Source organism: Zonotrichia leucophrys, chromosome Z (assembly GCF_028769735.1).
Source record: "Zonotrichia leucophrys gambelii isolate GWCS_2022_RI chromosome Z, RI_Zleu_2.0, whole genome shotgun sequence".
Lineage (NCBI taxonomy): Eukaryota > Metazoa > Chordata > Aves > Passeriformes > Passerellidae > Zonotrichia > Zonotrichia leucophrys.
In genome coordinates, this window is record NC_088200.1 from 31,095,335 (window position 1) to 31,101,334 (window position 6,000).

The following is a 6,000-nucleotide window of genomic DNA, read 5'->3' on the forward strand; positions in this document are numbered from 1 at the left end:
TCTCCATCTATTCATAACACCACAACTTTCCTGAAAGAAAGAACACAGTACCAATGTGAACCATTCCCATACTCTAAAAGCATACAGAGAACCACTGAATCAGGTTTTTGTGACTTGGCTTTAAGTCATTTTAGGACTGATGATACAATGCAAATTATTTCCAAATCAACAAACTGATCTTTGTGAGTCAGAGTCCAGCAAGAGTCGTCCCCTTCTTTTGTTAGAAAACAAAGAATAAAAGGAATAGAGTAAGCTATATTTTTATCTCAGGCATAGCCATAAACCCTGAATGCCATCACTGGGATAGGAGCATTCTCTTGAATTCCAGCCCATGAGATGCCTGTTGAAACTGAGCAGCTTTTTGCACAGTACATCCTATTTCTTTGCACAGGGTTTTGCAGTGCACTAGACAAACTTATGCTCATATTCACATGCATTCAGTGAGGCATTGCTTTAAAAAAAAAAAAAGTCTTTGAATAGAGGTTCCAGGCACAGAGCCCAAAGTGCAAGGCCCATATCAATATAAAACATAATCCAAACTACAAAGAATTTCACAATACAATTAAACACAGGCAGGCAGCATGTAGGAATTCATAAAGCTGCTACAAGCAGCTTCTCTTGAGCACAGCCTGCTCAAGCAGAGCAAGTCTGGCTGTTTACAGGGTAAGTTTGCAATTATAAGAGCACTTTTAATAGTAGCAATGTAATTTTAATCAACCTCTCTCCCTATTACTCATACCTGCTCCTATGTCACCCTTGACTTCTGCTGGAACAACCATTTTTCTGGCTGCATAATAAAACAGATTGAGAAACAGACCCAGCACAGGAGAGCAAGCCTCACAGAAAAAGAAAGGGTTTTTTTTAACCCAGACTGTTTCCTCAGTGCTTCTTAGTACCAGCTTTCACCAAGAAATACTCCAGTCCAAAAGAAAAGTGACACAAGAAGCATATGCAAAGAAAAGCAGGTGGAATAAGAGAAATGTTGGTGGAATAAGAGAAATGTTGGGGAAACTGCAGCATCAGCCTAAGTAGCTATCATAAGCGGAGTGGAGATAAGGGTTCATGTGTTTGCTGCTTTTACCCTGGCACAGTGTAAAGGGGCAATCCAAATACCATTGCTCCTAGCAAATAAGGTGATTCATAGAGTTTACTGACACCTGTATTTGTCCTCCTTGTGACATGTGTGCCTCTCTGCAGGTGGAAGCCAGAGTTTGCTTTGGGCTGGATAAGCTTCACAAGTAGTTTTTAAGAGATTTGTGTGCTACCTCAGGATTTTGAAATTAAATGCTACTGAAATTCAATTCCTCAGACTCTCATCAAGAACCAAGATAACACTTAAAGACACTCAAATCTGTGGTTCTCTAAAATGTTTATTCATCTCACATTACTCCATTCACGAATCACTTATAGGTGTTTTCTAATCAACATCTTCAGTGATAAATTGCTTCATGTAGCCATCATAAGCAGAAAGAACGAAAAAAACAAAAAACATGCAGAAGAAAAAAAAGACATCTTGACAGACACATTGAAAGCATTTTACTTTGTGAATTGATTAAAAATAGAAAAAAATGACCAAAAAACAAAATGAAAACCAACTAACTATTCAATATTTGCATGTCAATGGTCAGCATTAAACACTGAAACCAAAGACAAGTAAAGATAAGAAACACCTAAGTTATTCTGGTGTCTCTCATCAGTGTAAACTCACATATTTAATTTTTTATGTTTTGGATTTCAACTAAATGTCATATACATGGAAAAAAAAATTATTTGCTACATCACTGGCAACTTTGCCAAACTTTTGGAAAATTGGAAATGTGACAAGAGGCACTTAAATTACTGCATGTCCTTCTAGCTTTAGAGGTACCCTTTAAACTGAACTGTTTAAAAAAAAGTACAATTGGTTTACAAAACTAACTACTAGATTTATTAATTCTTTTGTTCTAAAAATCTTATCTTTTGGAGGAGTAAAACGTTTTGTTTCCACCCTTGAGGCTGTATTTGCCCTTTACATGCAGCAATGAGCCTCGGTATTGGGTGAGGTCCCAGGGCAAGCACATGGGACTTGCTCCCTAGCACTGTGGAAAAATGCAGAGTAACCACTCAGCTTTCAGGGCAGCTTTCAAGCAAAGACCAACTTCCCTTTAAGTACTCAGGCCTACAAAACTGCTGTTTGAAGTTAACAATCCATAAACTGCAGTAGACAAAAACACACCTAAGTCTGCCATTTCTTGAATTTAGTACATACTTGGGCAACAAGAAACTGATAAAAACACTGCCCATGTGTCACATGCTGTGGCTTCATGAAAGAAAACCAGAATAGTGAAGAGCTGCAGTGAGGGACAGAGGAATAGTGAGGGGAACAAGTATTTTTTCCTTTCCAGTTGCCCAGGCTTTGAGAAGCAGCTTAAAGTTTCAGGCATCCATTAGCCCGAAGAGAATATGAGTGTTGGGCTATGACATTATTTGTATAAAATATGTTGTGACACTGAAGATGTCAACATCCTACCAATTCATATTTGCCTATGTACTATAGCTCTACTATCCCTATTTTACAAGTTGTCCTTGAGCCACTCCAGGCAAAAAAACACAGTTGGTCTAAACCCATAACTGATATCTTCACCATCTTATTTCAGCACACCAGCCTTCACCAGGAAAATTATGGGCACCAGCCTCTGACAGCCATGCCGAGGCAGTCATCAGGCAGGGAGAGATGCCACATGAAGTCTGCCAAGCTAGATCCACAGTACAACAAACACAATTTCACAAGCAGCTAATGAAGATCCATAAAGGGATCTTGGCTCCCTTCCATCTCCTGACCTTGAACATGGCACAGAGGTGACATTCTCCCACTTCCCTCACCCCACACATGCCTCCCATGCCCATCCCATGTGCTGCTTGTGCCTCTGCCTCACTCTGCAGCTGCCCACACCTCCAGAAATTTGTGTGTTAGGCAACCAGATACAGGCAGGCCAGAGGAAGCAGACACACTGTGCAGAAGCAGTTTCAAGAGGAAGAGCAGAAGTCCACAGTGGGGTGGGGTGGGGGGGGGAGGTTTGCCAGTTTATTGCAGCAGTGAGAAACGAAGTCGGGAAAGGCACAGAGAGGCACGGGGTTCACACTTGGCAAATGCCATCAAGTCATGTCAAAATACAAAAACGCCCCGATTAGTTTTTTTACTGATATGCCACTAGTTGATCAGCATTTCATGGTATTTCCTGAGTTTCATAATGAGTTAAATCCTATTTGGCTTGTATTACTTGACTAATGCTGTGGCATCTTTCCCAACACATTCCATGAATATTGCTTCCTGTACCAGAACCTGTCTTGCTCTACCAATAAGTTCTAAATAGAAAGATCACATTGTATTGAAATACCATAAAGTTGCATTATTCTGTATTATCAACAGAGGTGCTGCTTAGCAAGAATTTCAAAGAATCATAGAATGGCTTGGGTTGGAAAGATCACCTAGCTCCAAACTCCTGCCATGGCCAGGGACACCTTTCACCGGACCACGCTGTTCAGAGCTTCATCCAGCCTGGGCCTTTCAGGGCTGGGGCATCCACAGCTTCTATGGGCAAACTCTTCCAGTGCCTCACTTGAAGCCTATGTTTCTCTAGGTTTTCAAATTCTACATCTTTGTACATTTTCTTCAGGTAAACCTGTGAGTACAAGCACTCCCACTCCTCAGGGAAGTGTTTCCAGGGTACATCCACGGTGCCTGATGCCATGTCAATACACCATGATTCCACCTCTACCTGAGGCAGCTCCAAGGCAGCCCGAGTGCGTTCCGGGCAGCACCCCAAGTGTTGAGCAGCAGAATAAATCAGGCAGCATGTTCCCAGGCTGCTTCCAACAACCAGAAAAACTTGTTGGAACTTCTCCCACATGGTAGTAGGGCTCTGTACAGACCTACACATGGGTCTGGGAAGAACTGAATTACAATGAAGTAAGAGAGTATCCATACATGCCTGTAAGTTTTCTGGTTTGTCTGAACACCTTTAATTAATATACCTTGATTTCCTATGCAAGCAAAAAAAAAAAAAATCTGTAAGAGCTGGTTTGCTGCCTCACTATGACTTTTCAAGCATCACACTACTTTGTCTTGCTGATAGCAACACCCAAGACCCAACCAAAGTTTCAATTCAAAACGTATTCACAAATTAAGTATCCACAAACTTACAATTCTATAACAATGTACATCACAGCTACAGTTGCAAAGGACAAGTAAATCTAAGAGGCAGCTCCAATGTAGCCTCATCAACCCCCCCAGCTGGCGCCGACCTGCCTCCTTGGCTCCTGGCCTCACTGCCTATGAGGCCAGTCCTTGAGGACAGACCTGCCCCACATGGCAGCAAAGGTGACCTGTCTCCAAAGACGAGGAAGGCAGCAAGCCAGATAGCCACCCTTCCAGCTTGCCAGACAACCCCTGGCTAGACATCACCCCTCCAGCCCTACATTTTAATATCACCTTCTTAAGCGCATGGGCCACACCTCTCCCCTGACTGTCTCCAACCTTCACCCTTGAAGAGAAAAACCTCCATTTCTTGCTGCCTGGGATCACCCTTTGGGATCAAAAGGTGTGGGAAGAAACAGCATTTTTCAACAATAAGGTCCCCGATGCAGTGCGGTGATGCACATGCCACGATGTAACTTGTTCTTCACGACAGGAAGGAGAGTTCTGTTCATGGGAGGCACAGCCACAGGTCCTTGAGAGACAGGCACCGGGAGGTGTGGGGCACAGCCAGAGGGTTTGGAGGAACAAGAACTGCTTGGTGCCAGACCGGGTGAAATGGTTTAGGGGCACAGACGCGGTGCGGCGTAGGGCATAGTGAGAATGCTTGGAGGCAAGGCACCGCAGGGTGAAGTGCACTCAGAGGGGTCGGAGGAGGAAGCACCACAGGAGCCTGAGAGTCTGGAAGTATGGCACAGAGGGGGCGGATAGGGAGAGGGACCAGGGATGCAGGTGCACCCAGAGGACGAAGGTGCGGAGCAAAAAAAGCTCAGCGCGGAGCAGGCAGGGGTTGCGGAAGAGAGAAGAGGTACGCGGGAGCAACCAGGGAGTTTGAAAGGAAGGCAGGCAGGAGGCAGCCCCGGACCCGTCCCGTCCCGTCCCGCCCCGCCCAGCCCTGCACGCCCAGCGCGGGACAGACCCTGCCGAAGAACGCCGAAGGCTCCTGCTCCCAAGACCGCCGCGCTGCGCCGCGCTCCGCTTTCCCGCTCCCGCCGGACCCACTCACGTGGCAGCAGCGCGCCCCACCTGTCCCCGCACCGCCGGGCGGCAACTGCGCGGCGGCACCGCGCGGCCCGCGGGAGGGCGCCGAGGGGACGGCCCGCTCCGCCCCGGGACCGCCCCCGGACCGCCCCCGGACCGCCCCTGCACTGCCCCGGCACCGCCCCTGCACTGCTCCGCTCCGCCCCGGCACCGCCCGGCGCGTCTCACTCGACCGAGGCTCGGGGCTAGGGGTTGGCAACCCTCGTGAGCGAGACCAGAGAAGCCGCAAGTGCGACCCGAGAGTCGGAGAACTTCCCCTGTGAGCAAAAGCAGAGGGAATTTGGGCTGATCAGCCTGAAGAGAAGTCTTCAGGGAGATCTTATAGTACCTTTTACTGCCTCAGCGGGGCTATAGGAAAGATGGGAAGGGACTTTTAACAAGGGCATGTAGTGATATGACAAGGGGGAATGGCTTTAAACTGAAAGAGGGTAAGTTTAGATTGGATATTAGGAATAAGTTCTCCATTGTTAGGGTGTTGAGGCACTGGCACAGGTTGCCTAGAGAAGGTGTGGATGTCCCATTCCAGGCAGTGTTCAAGGCCAGCCTGGAGAGGACTTCTGAACAACCTTGTCTAGGGAATGCTGTCCTTCCCCACAGAAAGGTGACTGGAAATAGGTTCTTCAAGGACCCTTCCAAACTGTTTGGTGGTCCTGTGACAGCTGGTTTTCCAACTGTTGTGGTACCCACTGGTGTGGTGTTAAGGGGTTCTCCAAATGCACTTAGAT

General features: G+C 46.6%; 1 protein-coding gene across 1 annotated transcript in view; it reads right to left on the reverse strand.

Annotated features, from left to right (window-relative positions):
- ELOVL7 (ELOVL fatty acid elongase 7) overlaps positions 1 to 5,308 on the reverse strand; it is a 32,255-nt gene extending 26,947 nt beyond the window's left edge. Inside the window, exon 1 of the mRNA XM_064735616.1 lies at positions 5,154 to 5,308. The gene's annotated coding sequence lies outside the window, so the exon portion shown is untranslated. The remainder of the gene's footprint in view (positions 1 to 5,153) is intronic.
- Between the last annotated feature and the right edge of the window lie 692 nt (positions 5,309 to 6,000).